The sequence below is a fragment of the Adiantum capillus-veneris genome, chromosome 22, assembly GCF_014529385.1.
Source record: "Adiantum capillus-veneris isolate H3 chromosome 22, ASM1452938v2, whole genome shotgun sequence".
Taxonomy (NCBI): Eukaryota; Viridiplantae; Streptophyta; class Polypodiopsida; order Polypodiales; family Pteridaceae; genus Adiantum; species Adiantum capillus-veneris.
Genome location: NC_140952.1, coordinates 115,568,239 through 115,587,880, shown reverse-complemented (window position 1 = coordinate 115,587,880; position 19,642 = coordinate 115,568,239). Strand labels below are relative to the sequence as shown.

At 42.7% G+C, this 19,642-nt stretch overlaps 1 protein-coding gene across 3 annotated transcripts in view; it reads left to right on the top strand.

Moving 5' to 3' along the window:
- LOC147430067 (esterase/lipase/thioesterase family protein) overlaps positions 1-19,642 on the top strand; it is a 106,709-nt gene that overhangs the window by 40,852 nt on the left and 46,215 nt on the right. The window contains exon 3 of one of the 3 annotated variants that reach the window (XM_086496256.1): positions 17,843-17,919. The exons of the other annotated variants lie outside the window; for them this stretch is intronic. The gene's annotated coding sequence lies outside the window, so the exon portion shown is untranslated. The remainder of the gene's footprint in view (positions 1-17,842; positions 17,920-19,642) is intronic. 3 annotated transcript variants of the gene reach the window in all.

The window sequence follows — 19,642 nt, the reverse complement described above, 5'->3', positions numbered from 1 at the left end:
TTAATCTCTTTAATTTTCACGCTGCTTTTCAGGTTTATCAGACTTTGCTTTCTCTTTGGCCTTATCATGTTTCATTGTGCAACAATCTTTCTTCAAGTGTTCCTTTTTGTGGTAGTAGTAACACTCTACATTTCGTATATCTTTGTCATGACTCTTGCTACAACCTTGCTTGCAATCTTGTGAATGACCACGGCTACGACCACGTTGCTTTTGCTTGTCACGATTGCCACTAGCCACATATGCATCACCATGCCCACTCGCATCAAGAGATTGATGTCAAATATCCTCAGTGAGCAACATACCAACAACACTACTGAAATCTAGCTTGCCATTGGGTGCAAGATTGCTTATGGCTGTGTTGAAAGCATCCCATGACGATGGTAGCAAACATAGCAAAAAATGACCTTCATTTCATCATCAAAATTGAGACCTTTTGAAGTAAGCTATGAAAACACGTTGTTGAACTTGTTCAAACGAGAACTAGCATTACTGCCTTCTTTCATATTCATGCGCATAAATTTATTTTCAAGAAAGGCTTGTTCGGGGCGTTGTTGCCATCCCAAGCTTGACATGGAGCATCCCACAAATCTTTGGCATTTGTCTTATCCATTATGGTAAAGTAAATGGATTCACCAAGGTGCAGGCAAATGGTTGCCATAGCATGCTCATTCAAGTCATCCCACTCATCATTAGTGTACACATTCTCTCTTCTTGCACGCCAGTGTCCTATCAAGCCTTTGTTGATCAAAACATCTTGCATGCACTGCGGCCAAATGACAAAGCTTGATCCATCAAACATTTTGACGTAGTACTCTTCTCTTTTGGAAGCATTACTCCCAGTCATGATTAGGAGAATGTAGCCAAAAACTTTATGGCGAATTTCTTGGGATAACAGAGTTTCCCCTAGAGTCAGAGCAAAAACTCAAACCAAAATGTAGAGCAATCACAGTGTAAGAACAACTAGAAGTGCCAAGAACGCATAAAACGAACTCGCGGTTGGCAGAGTCTCCTTTGTAGCCATGCAATCAGATTATGGTGCAATTATAGAAAATGACACATGGACTTTATGTGATTTGCCTCCTGGAAAAAAGGCCATTGGCACGAAGTGGGTTTACAAGTTGAGACGCAATACAGATGGTCAGATTGATCGCTATAAGGCTCAACTTGTTGCAAAAGGCTATGCACAATAGAAAGGCATAGCTTATGAAGACACTTTTTCTCCCACTTGTTGTATGACTATTGTGCATTTTCTATGTGCATTGGCAGCTCATTTTGGATGGGGTGTACATCAATCATAGATATTGTTACTGCTTTCTTGAATGGTGACCTATTTGAGGAAGTTTATGTAACGCAACCTCACAGTTTAGTCATTAAAGGGCAGGAAGATAAAGTGTCCAAATGAGGCACATGTTGTTGAATTTAAGGTTGATTTGAATGCTACTTTCAAGATGAAAGATTTGGGGCTGTTGCATCATTACTTGGGCATATAGTTTAAGCAGTGTGATGGTGGTATTTCCTTGTGTCAGAAAAGTTATTAAGAGACATTTCTATGTAAGTTTTGGACTTGAGGCCCCCATGGAAACAAGTTGGGAATTGAGTGTTCATGATGCTAGTGATCCTGTCAATGTCACTCTTTACCAAACTACTGTTGGATGCCTTTTCTATGTATGCAACACGAGACTGGATATTTTGTTTGCAGTCTCACAAGTCAAAAAAATTATGCATTAGGGTCTAAGCATTGGCAGGTTGTCAAGTGGATCTTTCACTTACTTGAGTGGCACTCTACATCTTGGGTTGTTTTATTCAAGGGGGGATCATTGCCGCTAGATTTACATGCTTTTTTGACTTGGATTGGTCTGGTTATTTTGACACATGAGTGTCCACAAGTGGTTTTTGTTTCATGCTCGACAGCTCATGCATATCATGGTTGAGCAAGAAGCAACCTATTGTGGCCACTTATAGTTGTGAGGCTAAGTATATGCCAATCTTCACAGCAACGATTGAGTGTGTATGGCTCAGATGCCTTATGATTGATTTAGGTGTTGGACATGAAGCTACCAACATCATCTACACTGACAGGCAGAGCGTATTGGTAGTTGCAAGGAACCCTTGATATATGACCCACCTTGAAGATATAGAAGATTATATTGATTATGTCCATCATATCGTAGATGTCAAAAATATCTCCTATAGAGGTTGAGTCTGGCTCTATGACTTCATAGGTCCTATTCAGTCACCAAATTACAAAACACATGCACAATATATTATTGTGGCCATTGACTATTTTAACAAGTGGGTTGAAGCATAGGAGACTATGAATAATGATGCAAGAACCACTATTACATTCTATATGAACATATTTTCACAAGATATGGACTACCAACATATATTATCAGTGAGAGGGGCACTCATTTACTTACAGGCGCTGCAAGAGGTTATCAGTCCCTCAAAAAACTGAGACACAAATTACTACTATCAAGTGTCAATCTCCAATGACTGTCACTCACGAAAGGCTAGTCTTCCAAAATGCAAACACGCTGTCAGGAGTTTTTTGGAGAAGTGATTGCGCATATGTACATACCCATGCATGGTGCATCAAATAAAGAATTGCCCATTTTCTAGAGCTAGGTGGTTACGTGGGGCCCACATGTGTGCAGGTAGGACAGCATGTACATAGTGCATCGATTTTCACTATCACCAGTACCAGTATGTTTTTTCTACAATAATGAGGAGCTGGTAGCGTGTAAAAATTCTTGAGGAAGCTATCCATGTATCCGTGGGCCGATGACATGAGGTAAGCAGGTGCGTCAGATGGCATCTAGTGGCGTAAGGAGGTCGAATGGGTCAATACTTGAACGTGGATAAGTACGGACACAACGTGGGTGTTTCCTTGTGATAATTATGCAGAGAGTTCATCATGAGGAACATATTTTTGGGCCACTTCACGTCGTTGCGGGATGCATTATTGGAAAAAGTTGAGCGCCAGGCGTGCGGATGGATGCAGCAGGGCGACAACTATGCATTGTGAGGCCACTTTTTGGCATGTTCGGGATCCGTTTGAGGTCAACTAAAAAGCCAAGGGTGCCCAAGTAATAAACCTAAGTGTGGGAACTGAAAAACAAGAGAGAAGACCAGAAAAAACGTGGAGAGAAGAGGAGGAACAGCCGCAACTGTGTTTTTGCTATTTTTGGAGCATGTTTTGGCCATAAACTACTCATCCGACGTCGGATTTGAGCACTTTGACATTGTAGACTGGGGTTTTGGGCCGTTCTGGACGCGATGACGCTTTCCATTTTGCCAAATTCCTTACTTTTTTTCTATTGTTTTGGCTGTGTAAGTTTCTCCTATGAGTGAACCTTCTGCTCCAATTTATGATTGTATCTGGCATATTTTACTCATATTGTGTGAGCTATTTGTCCCATTGGTGTTGGCCCAAGCTCAGTTGTATCTAAACATAAAAAATTCTCCTTTTTTGAGCTGATTTTTTTGGGTGTGTATGTGGGTGCGTCTCTCTGTGTGGAGTGGATAAATGAGTAGTCTCTCTCCTCTCACTCCATCGGTGTGTTCCCTGTCTCGGCCAGGTGGGTTGTGTAAGCCGAGTGGTGCCCCATAGTGTGTGTGTGTGTGTGTGTGTGTGTGTATCATCTCAAGAGTGTGTGTCGGGTCATTATAGAGGCGTTGTGTGTGTTTTTATCCCGCTCACATTCTTTTGGCGCCCCCGCGGAGGATCTTCTTCGAGTACCTTCTTCTTCGAGATTCGGGACTACAGGTTACAGGTTATAGGGACAGGTACAGGTACAGGGGATTCACACAAGTACAAGTAGCTGGAGTAGAGTGATACACTGGCAAGTGGGAGTCACTTGCAGTCGCCATGGGTATGCATCATTTGGCGTCTGTTTGAGCGCACTGTCTGTTGGTATTGTACGTTACTTGTGGAAACTGCCATTGTACGCCTTTGTGGATCCATACTTGGTTTTATTTGGCAGTCCCAGCCATTTCTGAGACTTGTTCTGGAAGATTGTCATTTCTGAGACTTGACTATACGAGATTTGCATAAGCCTTCGTGAGAGGGTCGATAGCGTGAGGTTTTATTGAGTTGGGGGATTCTCAAATGTGAGATCCTTTCGGTGATACAGGTAGTTGGAGCACCCTTTTTGTGACCTCGCCATAGGCTATGTATTAGTGATTCCTATTTGATGCTCAGGTTCTATTGTTAGCAGTTTATGCATACATATACAGTTTATATTTTGGGTTCTTACTGCTCTATTTCTGGGGAAACTCTGCCAAAATTTTTCCGAGTTGTGATGGCTGGTGTTTTGGTTTTTTGAGCCATTTATGCTGTTATGCTGCTGAAATTTTGGCAAAATCAGAGGATAAGACATGTGTGCTTTCTTGGGAGCTGCATCGTTGACTTTAGTGGATGATCAAAATGGCCCTCAATTCACTCCTTTTCAAAGAATCCAGATAAATGTTCATGTGTCCAAGAAGATTTTTTTCTAGCAGCGCATAGTCTTTATGTTCGGGCCAAGAAGATTACGAGAGATCCTGGAATGTCCTTTGCCTGTTGTAATTTCGATGATTAACTATGAAAACTCATTTGATGTGCATGTGTTTGTCTTCATCTAAAGTTGAGCTCCATTGAAGTTTCTGGGAATTGAGTCAGTCAAAAGTTTTAGGTTCTTGCACGTGTGTTCAAAGGGGTTCTTAAAGCATCGTAGGTTGGATAGCCATGGCTTTCTCTTATCCGGAATTTCATGGAAGAAGTGATGAAGATGTGGAAGACTTTTTGGAAAAGATGGAGGTTGTCTGTATTAGCAACCAGATTCATGACCCGGCGCAGATGTTACGTCTTCTCCAAATTTGTTTGAAGCGTGATGCACGAGTTTGGTCCAAAGCATTTGAAGACAAGTTGTGTGTGGTTGATCCACCTGTAAGATTTAGTTGGGACAATCTAAGGCATGGATTGGAAGTGGACCTTGTGAAGACAGAAGATCCTGATAAAGTGTGGCAAGAAGTACAAGGTTTGGTGCAGAAGGAAGGTGAGCCAGTAGATGCATACATACGTAAGTTTTCATTGGCATGGGAGAGGATGTGCAAGGCCTTAGCACCACAGGTACCCCCACCTGATATGATGAAGAAGGACAGGTTCTTAGCTGGTCTTTGGGAGAATATACGTTAAAGAGTGGATCTAAAGAAGCCTAGTACATATGAAGATGCATTGGAGGTGGCAAAAAAAAAAAAGGAAGCTAAGAAAAATGAGACAGGTAGGGGTGGAGTCTTTGCCCATGAGGTCTGAATTTCAGCCTATGGATTCCTTGCAAGGTCGCATGCCAGGGATTCATCTGTAAAGAATGAGGATGCAAGAGAGCTACACAAGACAAGCACAAAGCACACAGAGATGGAAAGCTTCTTCTTCTTCTTTACAGAAAAGAGAGTACAAAATGACTAAGTGCTAAAGCTGAAAAGTAGCACATATGTACATGCGGTCACTAAGTGTGAACTCGCTAGAAGCGTACTAGGCTGGCACTATAAGTGTAGTCCAGCTGTAGAATCACTGGCAGAGATCCTCCGTGTCGGTCACCTAACGCGCCAGTGAGTAAATGCCGTAAGCGGCCAAGACCCGTAGTGGATGCCAGCTCAAGGTGTAGAGCTCGACATCTCAACACTCCCCCTCGAGCTCTGCATGTCGCAAAGTCCAAGCATAGTCCGAAAACGTTGAAGCTTCTCAGCTCCGAGGGCCTTGGTAAAGATATCCGCTATCTGCTCCTCTGTGCTGACGTAGACCAAGTCGATGTCGCCCGCCAACACTCGCTCTCGAACGTAGTGGTAATGGACCTCTATGTGTTTGGTCCTGGCATGGAACACTGGGTTCCTAGCCAACTGCATGCTGCTGAGATTGTCACAATGGATGAAAATCTGCTGGTCCACCTGCACTCCCAAGTCCTCAAGTAATGTGCGTAGCCAAGCTACCTCGCACGCCGCAACTGCTGCACCTCTGTACTCGGCCTCTGTGCTCGATAAAGCAACCGTAGGCTGCTTTTTGCTGCTCCAAGTAACAGCAGCACTACCAAAAGAGAACATGAAGCCACTCGTAGATCTCCTATCAACAATGCTACCTACCCAATCTGCATCTGTATACCCATACAATGCTAATGGTGCATCTGCTGCATAGAACAATGCGTAGTCAAGAGTACCTTGCACATACCTAAGTGTGCGTCGTACTCCATCCAAATGTGGCTTCCTCGGAAGCTGCATGAACTGACTCTCCAAGCCTACTGTGTAGCTCAAGTCTGGCCTCGTGATAGTCAAGTAGATTAGACTACCCACAATCTTCCTGTACATGTTGACATCCTCAACAACATCACCCTTCTCTGCACTCAGCTTTGCATTCACATCCAAGGGAATAGAAATTGGCTTACAATCAGCCATACCATACTTTGACAACATGTCCAAAGCATACTGTCTCTATGATAGCCATACACCCTCTAGAGTCCTGATCACCTCAATGCCAAGAAAGTAGCGCAACTCGCCTAAATTTTTCATTTCAAACTCCTGTTTGAGAAGACCCTTCACATGGTCAATCTCCATAGCATTGTCACCAACAATAATAAGGTCATCTACATATATGGTAATGACCACAATCCCCACATCACTCTCACGTACATAGAGTGAATGATCAGCATGAGCTCTCCTAAAACCAATACTGACAAGATACTTGGCAATCCTGTCATACCATGCTCTAGAGCCCTGCTTCAAACCATACAAAGCTTTGAGAAGTCTGCATACATAATCTGGGTAACCTGGATCGACATAACCAGGTGGCTGATCCATATACACTTCCTCTTGCAACTCACCATTCAAGAAGGCATTCTTTACATCCATTTGATGCATAATCCATCCTCTAGATGCAGCCACTGCTATGACAGCTCTCACAGTCGTCATCTTTGCCACTGGAGCAAAGGTCTCCTCATAGTCTATGCCATACGTCTGTGCATAACCCTTTGCGACCAGCCTTGCCTTGTGACGCTCAATGTTACCATCAGCCTTATGCTTGGTTTTATACACCCATTTACAGCCAATAGCTTTCTTGCCACTTGGCAATGGCACCAACTCCCATGTGTCGTTTGCTTCCAATGCAGCCATCTCTTCATTCATTGCATCATCCCAATGTACATTTCCAACTGCATCCTCAAAACATGTGGGCTCCACATCCTGTATCACCTTAGCCATGTAGGCTCGGTGATGCGCTAGATACCCATCATAAGTCAATTTCTGAATTGGATTTCTGACTCTATTAGATATGCGCGGTCCTGGGTCACTCCTTTGCCCTCTAGCATCTTCTTGTACTTTCCTAACACCAGGTGTCCTGACAGCCGGAATTCCAAATTCCTCATGAAGACTTTGTTCAGAACCATCTGAATCCATGTCTACATGTGAAAAACCTGATGATGCATCAGCCATAAAGGGAGGTTCATCAACCTTTTCCTTTCCTTTTCGTGATACATTCCCTGTACCTGTTGGTGGAGTAACCTGCGTACGTAGTCTACCATTCCATGGTTTCTCAACAGAGCCACGAGAAGAGGACTCTTGTGGTCCACTCAAAACCTGTGACTGTGGCCTCACATTTTGTACAACCACATCATCTTTTACATCAGCCCCAATAGTGCCATGTGCATTACTGTACCAGCTGCTCATCTCATCAAAGACTACATCTCTGCTCACTCGTAATTCTCGTGTAGTAGGATTGTAGCACCTGTACCCCTTTTGTTCAAGGGAATATCCCACAAGAATACATTTCTCTGCTTTAGGATCCAATTTCCTACGCAACTCATCTGGTACATGCACGTAAGCTATGCAGCCAAACACTTTCAAGTGTGCCAAATCAGGCTTTGTACCTGTAAACTTTTCCTCAGGTGTTACATCATGCACCGCAGCTGTAGGTGTCCTGTTCATAATGTACACAGCTGTATTTATGGCTTCAGCCCAGAAATGATGAGGCATGTTCTTCTCATTCATCATTGCACGTGCAACCTCTGCAATGTGCCTGTTTTTCCTTTCTGCGACCACATTCTGTTGTGGAGTATATCTGCATGTAAACTGCCTACGTATACCATGCATTCGCAGAAAATCTGAAAAATCATTAGAGAAGTACTCTCCCCCTCCATCTGACCTCAATGTCTTGATTTGCATATCTGTCTCCTTCTCAATCATGACTTTGAAGTTTTGAAAGTGACCAAACACTTCACTTTTGTTACGCATGAAGTAGACCCATACTTTCCTTGTATGGTCATCAATGAAAGAGACATAATACCTGCAACCATGTATACTTGCAGTATCGGTTGGACCCCAAACATCTGTGTGCACCACCTCAAGTGGCTTTTGATATACATTGCGCTCATGTGGAAATGAGCCCTTTGACTGTTTTCCAAACTGGCATGCTGCACACACTTTATGCATACCATCCACCTTGAATTTGGGCAAACCTTTTACAATCTGTTTTGATTGCATGCTACGCAATCTCTGCTCATTGACATGGCCAATGCGTTTGTGCCAAATGTCAACATCAGCCACAACACCTGTGCCCTGTGCAAATAATGCAGCTTTTACCTCAGGCATGTCTACATTCAGCGTAAACATTCTGCCCACACATTTGCCCTCTATGATCAGCTTACAGCCATTCTGGAAATCTTCTACATAACAGCCATTTGGATTGAAGCGAACCTGCAAACCCTGCTCAACCATTTGTCCGACATGAAGTACATCTGCTAAGTACTTTGATTTCCCACTCTTCGTATTTAGAGGTATGTCCCCTACATGAGCAATGGGGTGAGCTGTGTCACTCCTGTCTGCACATAGCCTGACACATATGGTTTGCGCATATCTCTAAACCACTCTCGACGAAACGTCATGTGATTAGAGGCACCTGAATCCACATACCAAACATCATCTTGGGTGGAATTCTCTACAGTCATTGTATTCATTACATGCTGCATAACAAACATGCGCTCGTTTTTGCTGTCATCTGCATCTCTGCTAGTAGATGCATAGTTGCCCTGTTCTCTCTTTCTACTTGCTTTTCCCTTTGGACAGTCACGTGACATGTGACCTCTTTCACCACAAGTCCAACATTCTCTACTATCTGGAGTATGTTGCTGCCTGCTTGATCCTGCACCACGACCTCTTTGACTCCCCCTGCCTTGAGACTGGTTTCCCCTGCCACCTGTATTGTTTTGATTTGATTGACCTTCCAGAAATTGGCCCCTGCAACCCCTTGGGCCTTGACCATGACCTCTACCTCTACCTCTGTTGGAGTTAGAATAGAAGGCCTGTTCAGAATTATTTCTGCCATGAGAAGAAGATGTGTCAAGGTTCTTCTCCTCAAGAATAAGCATAGAAATCAAATCTTGGAACACGGGGATGTCGTCTCTTGTATTCATGGAAGACCTAAAATGTACATACTCATCTCCTAGACCATCCAAGCATGCACGGACAATGTCATCGTCTTCCACTGAGACTTTTATAGATCCAAGAGCCTCAGTGATACTCTTGATCTTCAAAGCATAATCATTGATGGAGAGGTTGTTCCTCTTAACCTGATTTAGCTCCGACTTTAGTTGAAGCTTCCTGGCCTTGGTGTTCACCTCGAACACTCTGCCTAAGTTTTTCCATGCAATGGCGGGGGTTTCAGCATCCTGTAGATAGCCCATCATGCCATCTGTGATGCTCATAGAAAGCCAATACATCACTTTGCTCTGGCCTTGTTGCCAGTCCCTCAAAGCTTTCCTTTGTTCTGCTGTAGCATTTGCCTCGGGAATCTCTGGTTCCTTTTCATTGTCTCCTTCTACATAGTCCCAATAACCTTTTCCTTTTAGGAAATTTGTTATTCTGAACTTCCATGCAAAGTAGTTATTTTTCTCAAGCTTCTCAGTAACAATCTGACTGAAACCGTCAGACATCTTGAAGCACCAAGACAAAATAGCTGCAATCTGCAAAAACCTGCAAATCTGCTGAACCTGCTATCGTGGTTCCTGTAACGCTTTCTACACTCAACGAGTGTCCACAATCAAGCGTTTCAAAACCACTGTACTTGTACAGTAAATCTCTGTATACTGCACTTTGGAGACCTGTTCAGAAACTTGTGCATCTGGTCGTGGATTGCGAACGAAGGGATTGTGATGCTCTTGCTCTCTTAGCCTCTCTTGCCTGCACCAGGCTCTGATACCATATAAAGAATGAGGATGCAAGAGAGCTACACAAGACAAGCACAAAGCACACAGAGATGGAAAGCTTCTTCTTCTTCTTTACAGAAAAGAGAGTACAAAATGACTAAGTGCTAAAGCTGAAAAGTAGCACATATGTACATGCGGTCACTAAGTGTGAACTCGCTAGAAGCGTACTAGGCTGGCACTATAAGTGTAGTCCAGCTGTAGAATCACTGGCAGAGATCCTCCGTGTCGGTCACCTAACGCGCCAGTGAGTAAATGCCGTAAGCGGCCAAGACCCGTAGTGGATGCCAGCTCAAGGTGTAGAGCTCGACATCTCAACATCATCATGAACCAGTGGTTTCTGTTACTCCTCAGGTTATGCTATCAATGGTCACTATATCAATGCAAGATGATGGGCTAAGGCAAGACATGAGGCAAGTGGTTGATTTAATGAAGAATCTCACCCTAAACATGCTAGGTCAAGTGGGAAATAATCGAGGTCGAGGGAGGTTTGCAAATCGGTCAGGAGGTGAAGAAAGACCTAGGAATGGTGTTGAACAAAGCAATGGTAGGTTTTGGAGGCAGACACCCACGTGTTATAATTGCGGAGAGTTGGGCCACATCAGTTCGCAATGTGATAAGCCACCAAGGATGGGGGGAGACACGTATCCATTGCCAAGATAGGTGCTAACTAGGTCAAATGATTATGGCATTGAAATTAAGGGAGAAGAAGGAACCAGTGGATTAACCCAGGAGGAAAAGGGAAAGACAAAAGTGATAAGTATAGTCACTTTGGAGAAGGCATCAAAGCTAGAGGATACATTAGTGATGCCTATTGGGAAGAGGACCACACGGGACAAGGAAGGAAGAACTGCCCCAGGTCCTAGTAAGAAGAAGGGAAAGAGCCATGAAGACAAGGATGTTAAGGCCAAGAGGAAAAGGAGGGCTCGTCGCAAGTTTCATGTTTCAGATTTTCCACTAGGGGATGGGCAATTAAGCTATGACTTGAAGGAGGATTTGACAAGCAGGGAGGCAGATGTTACTTTTGGGAAGCTTATAAAGATGGTGCCTAAGCTAAAGAGACAATGGAAGAGGATGGTTAACCCAATGGAGAAAGAGCCAGAGAGAGGTTCAGTGAAGGTATTGGTGATGGATGAGCTACCAGACATTTGTCCAATAGTAGATGTGTGGCATAAAAGAAAAAATCTGGGACAAGGTTATGTTGATGGTGGAGTCCAAATATGTGCCATAACACACTCATCCGTTGAGAAGATGGGTCTCACAGTGACTGGGGTGTCATGCTTTCGGATCAGATTGGAAAACCATCAAAAAGTAAAATGTTTGGGTGTTGTAAAGAGCTTAGAAATGGAGGCGTATGATGCAAAGGCAGTGGTTGATTTTCATGTGATACCAGCGGGGTTGGGAGCATATCCTATTATATTGGGCAGACCATGGTTACGTGGAGTGGGAGCTGTTCAAGATTGGAGACGTGGTACGATTAGCCTCTATGGAAAGAAAAGTGCCAAGAAGCTATATAATATGGACACAAGGAAGGTATTGGAAGAGCTTTATGAAGATGAACATGAGTTTAGTGATGAAGACTATACCACAGTGTCTGACGAGGACAGTGATACTACTACTAGCAGTGATGAGGATGTTGATGTTGCATTTCTTTTGATGGACAAAGAAATCCAGGAGTCTCGTTTAGTCGCATTTGCAAATGAGGTTGAAGATGAAAGTGAAGGGCCTTATGAAGTGATTGAAGGGCTGATGCAAACCAAGGTTGAATTGTCAAAGAAGCAGGAATTGATGACACAAATGATCAGTGGAGACCTCTCAGCTATGGATAAGGAGATATATTTGCACATGCTGGCTAGTTTTCCTAATTTGTTCATTACTTCATATGAAGAGATCAGAGGGTTCAAGGTCAAAGAGATGCATATAAAGCTGAAGGAAGGTGCTAAGCCAGTGCGGCAAAGGCTAAGAAGGATGGGTCAAGAGCAAATGGATGCCTTGCGGGAAGAGGTGGACAAGTTATTGAAGGCAGGGTTGATAGTCCCAGTGGAGACCACAGAATGGGCGAGTCCAATAGTATTCAGTCCAAAGAAGAATGGTAAGTGGAGGATTTGTGTAGATTTTAAACCCTTAAATGCAGCCACTAAGAAGAACCCATATCCTCTCCCATTCATCGATCAGATCTTGGATTCAGTGGTACAATGGTACAGTGTGTGTGATGGTTTTTCAAGCTATTTTCAATTGAAGATTTCTCTTAAAGACCGAACAAAAAAAGCTTTCATTACGCCATGGCGTTGTTATTGTTACCCGGTATTGCCATTTGGGTTGACAAATGGACCATCCTTTTATCAAGAGAGAGCAAATTGGGTGTTGGAACCATTCATTGGTAGTTGTGTTAATGCTTTTATGGACGACTTCTGTGTCTACAGCAGTAGGGTTGAACACCATGAGAAGTTGTAGATTGTATTGGCTCGATATGATGAATGGGAGGACAACTAAATCCCAAGAAATGTCATCTAGCACAGCCAAGGGTGAAGTTATTGGGCCATATGGTGTCAGAAAATGGCATTGAGGCTGATCCAGACAAGGTTAAGTCTATTATTCTTCTTCCATCACCTACGAGTACAAAGCAATTGGCAACCTTTATACACAAAGTGAAGTACATGGTGTGGTTTATTCCATTGTCTTCATAGCTCCTTTATCCATTACAACAAGTGGCAAAGCATGATCCATTGCAGTGGGATGACACGTGTGAAGAAGTGTTTCAAGAGGTGAAAGAGGTGTTAGGGGGGTTATCAGCCAGGCATGCTCCTGATTGGGAGCAAGTGTTTTATGTAAATCCATCGGTAGGGGATGATTCCATTGGAGCCATGCTATTGCAAAAGGGGAAGGGCAGCCATTATATGAGGCCAGTGTATTGTGCAAGCCGAGTGAAGCTGGTAGCAGAGAGAAAATTCTCGGAAGTAGAGCTAGTGATGGCCAGTGTAATATTTTCTTGTCGATCATTACTTGCTACCATGACCTTTTGTTTTCTTGATGAGTTATGCTTTTTTGCCAAAATTAATTAATGGAATTAACATGTCAAATATGGTTAAGAAATGGGTAATTGAATTGCAAGAGTTTGAGTTCTCTTTCCTAGTGGAAGACAGTACAAGGGCTACCCTAGCCGATCTATTGACCTACAAGGAGAATCCCTTTCTTGTTAAGGAAGAGGCGGTGAGAAGGGTAGTGAAGAAGTGCCACAGATCAGCAATGCACATGTGTTGTTCTTTGATGGCTCATACAGAAAGAGCTATGATGCGGCTTCAGGGGGTATAGAACTTTATGATCCAGAGGGGAAGCTAGTATGCAAGAGAGGGTTCAAATTGGATGCACATAGTAACAATGAGGCTGAATATGCAACTTTGGAAGCTGGATTACACATTTGTTTGAAGCATGGGATTAGAAGGTTGAGCATAAAAGGTGATGCCTTGTTGGTTGTGAAGCAAGTGCTGGGTGTGTGGAAGAGCAAGAACACTTCTTTGAAGGAAATGTGTTTTAGAATTAAAGGCCTGTTAAAAAAGTTCGAAGCATGGAGCATCAGACACATTGAACGTGCTCTAAATGGAGAGGCACACGAAGCAGCTCAAAGCATGATTGGGGAGCTATTTGTGTTGAGGACCAATTTACCTCTTTATCATGGCCAGGAAAGTTTGGCTCAAGAAGAGGAGTTTTTGCTAACAGGAATCATTCCGAAGGACATTCAGAAGTCTAAGAAGTATGGCTTTGTGCGTAGAGCATACATGTACAAATTGATTGGTGATGTCTTATACATGAAAGGGGTTGATCTCGTGTTGAGACATGTACCTTGGCGGGACGAGCTTTACAGAGTGCTAGAAGAGAATCATGAAGGTGCATGTGGCGGACATTTTGCTCTAAAGATCACCTTGCATAAGATCTTGCAAGAGGAGTATGTATGGCCTAGTTTGCACAAGGATGTTCACCATTGGTGTAGGTCTTGCAATAGGTGTCAAGCATTTGGGAAGAGAGTGTTGAAGCCAGAGCTACAAAAAACCATTATGGCGTTTGATGTGTTTGAAAAGTGGGGGATTGATGCAATCGGCCAGTTACCTATCACAAGCAGAGGCAAAAGCTATATTTTGACTTCAGTGGACTATCTCTCTAGGTGCACAGAGGATATAGCAGTAAAACAAATCACTGCAAAGGATGTGGCAAAATTTGTGTATGATGAAATATGTTGCAAGTTTGGGGTGCCATTGGAGCTACTTTTGGATAAGGGGCCAGTATTTAGAGCTAAACTGCTAGATATTTTATGCGCAAAGATGAAGATTAGGCACCAGCATACCACTCCTTATTACCCGCAGTGTAATGGTTTAAATGAAAGATTCAATGGTGAGTTGGTACAAATTCTTTCGAAAGTGACAGAGCACCAAGGAAAGAATTGGGATTTGGAATTGCCTAGTGCATTATGGGCTTACCGTACTTCGGTGAAGACAGGTACAGGGTTTACTTCATTTCATTTGGTGTATGGAAAGGAAGCACTATTTCTTGTGGAGGTAGAGTTTCCTGCAGTCAAGATGTTAGAGAAGCTGCTTGGGCCACCTGGTGATGCATTCAAAGAGAGGCTCTTACAGTTACAAGAGGTTCAGTTGGATAGGATGTGCGCATTAGAACATTGTGTTAGAAAAGTTACATAGAGACATTGCTACGTAATTTTGGACTTGAGGATTGCAAACCTATTTCCACTCCTATGGAAACAGGTTTGAACTTGAGTCTACATGATGTTGGTGATCTTGTTGATGTCACTCTTTACCAAATTGATGGTGGATGCCTCATTTATGTATGCAACATGAGGCCAAATATTCAATTTGCAGTCTCACAGGTCAACAAATTTATGCATAGCTTAGGGTCTGAGCATTGATAGGCTGTCAAGAATATTTTTCACTACCTTAGTGGCACTTTACATCTTGGCTTGTTTTATCCCAAGGGGGAATCATTGCCGCCAGACTTACATGCTTTTTTGGACTCAGATTGGGCTGGTTGTTTTGACAGCGAGTGTCCACAAGTGGTTTTTGTTTCATGCTTGGAAGTTCATGTATATCATGGTTGAGCGAGAAGCAACCTACTGTGGCCACTTTGAGTTGTGAGGCTGAGTACAGGGTAGTCTTCACAACTACAGTTGAGTCTATATGGCTCAGACGCCTTATGGTGGCTGATTTGGGTGTTGGACAGGACACTGCCAACACTATCTACACTGACAGTCAGAGCGCATTGGCAGTTGCAAGGAACCCAGTTTTTCATGCTTACACAAAGCACATTGAGGTGCATTTCCACTATGTCAGGGAGAGGCTCTCAGCAGGAGAGATCAGCTTGGTTTATGTGCCAACACAGGACAACCTTGCAGATCTTTTCACAAAGGCATTGTCTCGTGAGAAGCTCAAAGCTTTTCGTAAAGCTTTGGGCTTAATCCCCTTTGTGGACTGATCATGTCCTCAGGGCATGGCAATTCCCTTTACTCATGTGCCAGCTCTCGTTCATAGCATCACTCCAGGGGGGATTTGTTACCATATACATGTGGTAGTGATGTGTGTGAACACACTAGGACCGCCGGGGAATTTTTTCCCTCTTTAGGAGGTTTTTTCCCCCGTGCATTGTATATATGCCCATAACTCTAGGGCTATCTATCTTTCCGTTGCACACTAAGTAACACACTCTCTATTGTGTGCCTTGAGCTTCCTTCATCTTCTCCAAGATGTGTGCATTTCTCTGCAACCCTTATTCCAACAGAAACTCGCACCATTCTCTACTCTTTTATAGAACTCCCCAATTCCTCACTCTCTCTCCCTCACTCTTTCTCTCTCATACCCTTTTGGAGAAGAAGAAAATATATTTTTTAACTATCTTTACAATTGTGCCATAAATTGTGACTCTATGCAAGAGACTGATACGGGCATGAAAATTCACGTTGATATTGTTATTTAGGGAATGTTGAGAAAAGATGACGTGCTTGATAATGCCTTGGTTGACATGTTTGCTAAATGTGGTGCACTTCAGAGAGCACAAAAAGTGCTTGAGGAGCTTCCAATTTAGAGTGTGGACTCTTTGAATGCAGTGATTGTAGCATTTTCCCCACAAGGACAGGGCCAAAAAGTTCATAGCACATGCAAAGTGAGGGCCTACTTCTTCCAGATGCAATCACCTATGCATGCATCTTGAAGGCATGTGGCTCGATGCAAGATGTTGATATGGGCACAAAAATTCATAATTATATTGTTAGTCAGAGGCTATTGAAAAAGTATGTCATGCTTGGAAATGCCTTGGTCGACATGTATGCCAATGTGGCGCGCTTCAGAAAGCACAAAAATTGCTTGAGGAGCTTTGTGTTTGGGACATCGTCACTTATAAAATGCACTGATTGTGCGATACATGTAGTAAGAGCAAGGCTAGAAAGCTGTAGGCTATTTTCAACGGCAAAGTGAGTGTATCTCTCTAAATTTAGTCACCTAAGACGCTGACGTTGGTGATGAGATTCCTAGCCCAACTTTCCTTTCAATGTTAAAGAGATATGCATCAAGTACGTCATTGTCTATCCCTTCTAGAGCTTCTCTGTTTGGTAGCTGGACAGGTGATGAACCAGCCTTCTTAAGATATTCCATTGATATGTCACTTGTGAAAATCATAAGAAATCAGAATGGTTCACTTCGAGAGCTGCAATGACACAACCAACTTTACCCAAGAGATAAGAGAATTGCAAAAGAAAGCAGCAAAGGACATGTTGATTCCATCCAAAGGATCTAAATGTTCCCTAGGAAGATCTCATGCAAACATCTTCCTCAAGAATTGTGGTCTAGGATTCTCTGCATCTTTATCCAAAGAGAGGAGAGATGTGCAAAAGTAGCAGCAAAAGACATGCTTGATTACATCCAAAGGATACAAATCTTCCTTGGGAATATCACATGCAAGAAACATAAGAGGAACATCTTGCTCAAGAATTGTGCTCTAGGATTTTCTACATAGGACATATCGAGTTGGAAGAAGGTTTCATTTGGTAAGGCACCCACATACAATACATCCAAGTTTGTGCTTGGATGGGGTATGTCATCAATGCACATACTAGTGGCTTGGTGGTGGAACAACGAAAGGAACATTTGGTGATCGATCCACATCAAACTTATTGAAAATATTGTAGATGTATGTGACAAGGATTGAAGAGCTTTTGTGAGGTCCAACGAGGGGTTACTTCGAGAGTACACCACGTCATGGCAATTTAGAATATCACAAGCCAACATAAATCAACGGTAACATTTGTGTTCTTCCTCGTGCAGCTGAAAGATTTTTGAAATAAGAAAGTCCTTCCAACACTGGAGGAGAAGCTTAAGTCCCCCTTCAACAGTGAAGGGGATAAGAGTGGCGGGGGAAGGGCACATTCCCTATGGTATTATTATTGATGTGGAGAACGGTGCCAACTCCACCCTATACGTTTGTATGGTTTTTTTATTATTTTAAAATGGACATAAGCATCTCAATGCACGAGATGCATCTTCTTCCATCTTTAAAATTTACTGTTTGCAATTTTTTTCCTCCACACATCCCTTAATGCCAAATTTCATTTATCTTGCTAGGTCGTGGAGGTTTTGGTAAAAGCTTTGAGGAGAGATTATATGAGGCCTCCAGAATAAGAGACGATATGAGGTGAAAGGTACAACACTGCTCCTCTTATTTAATTCACACAATTTCCAGAGAATCAATCAAAGATCTAGGCTATTTTAGCAAGTGCACCTCCACAAGTTCAGTCACCTATTCTTTCATCTTGAAGGCGATGCTTACATCTTGAAGCATGTGGCATTACAAAAGACGTTGATGTTCGTAATAAGATTCTTAGCCTAACTTTTGTTTCTTTTGCTCCAGAAAGCCTTCTATTGAGCACATGCGTGTTTTTGGCTGTTTGGCATATGCTTTGGTGCCACAAACATAGCATAGAAAATTGGATGATAAGGTTGCCAAATGTATTTTTGTTGGTTATAGTGCTAAAAGCAAAGGTTACGGGTTATATAATCCGCAAACAAAGTGTATTCTGGTTTCATGGGATGTAGTGTTTGTGGAAGATTTGGTTCAGCCCTTGTTGTCATGTAACTAGAGACAATAATGTAAGCTCATAGGACATTTATGACACTTTGTTGCCTCTTTTCAGTGGTGGAAATACGAATGTAAATTCAAATGAGGCAAATATACAGCCTATGGGGGTTTCTGAAAATGTTATAGATCAGCCTATTACTGATGCAGATGTACATGATGTACTTGATGAGGAAAGGGCTGAAAATGAGTAGGCTAGAGGTATGCCAAAATGGTTGTTGCATACATTGCGTGACAGTAAATTGGATGCACCTTTGTCTAGTCATACTCATTCAGGCTCTTGCCATGCATCTTATGCATGAGATTGTTATGCTTTGGATGTGTCTATCTTACATGATGTTGAAGAACCTCTGTCTTTTGATGAAGCACAGAATTCAAAAAATTGGATGGCTGCCATGCAATCAGAATACGATGCACTTATAGAAAATGACACATGGACTTTATGTGATTTACGTCCTGGCAAAAAGGCCATTGGTACAAAGTGGGTTTACAAGTTGAAACGCAAGCCGGATGGTGAGATCGATTGCCATAAGGCTCGACTTGTTGCAAAGCGTTATGCACAACAAAAAGGCATAGATTATGAAGAGACTTTTGCTCCCACTTGTCGTATGACTACTGTGCGTTTTCTATGTGCATTGGCAGCTCATTTTGGTTGGGATGTACATCAATCAGACATTTTTACTGCTTTCTTGAATGGTGACATATTTGAGGAAGTTTATGTAATGCAGCCTCGCGGTTTTGTCAAGAAAGGACAAGAGGACAAAGTGTGCAAATGTAACAAGGCTTTGTATAGGTTGAAGCAATCTCCTCATGCTTGGTATGAGAAAGCTGACACTCATTTGGTCAAACAAGGCTTTCATAACAGTCCAATAGAAAGCACACTGTATGTAAAGTGTGAGGGTGATGTACTTCTTATTGTGGTTCTTCATGTAGATGATTTGCTGATCATTGGATCAAATGAGAGACGTATTGCTGAATTCAAGGCTAATTTTTGAATGCTACTTTCAAGATGAAAGATTTGGGACTGTTGCATCTTTACTTGGGTATACAGTTTAAGCAGTGTGATGGTGGTATGGGTACGCTTGGATAGGTTGTTGGCTTTTGAGCATTATGAGCAGGTCTTGAATACAATCAAGTAAAGGCAAATGAGAAGGTGAAGGACAAGGACATCAAGAAGGGTGACATGGTGCTTCATTACAATACTAATCTTGATAGCACTTTTCAAAAGAAATTTCAAATCAAGTGGAAAGGTCCTTTCTTGGTCTTAAACAAGTTTCCAAATGGCACAT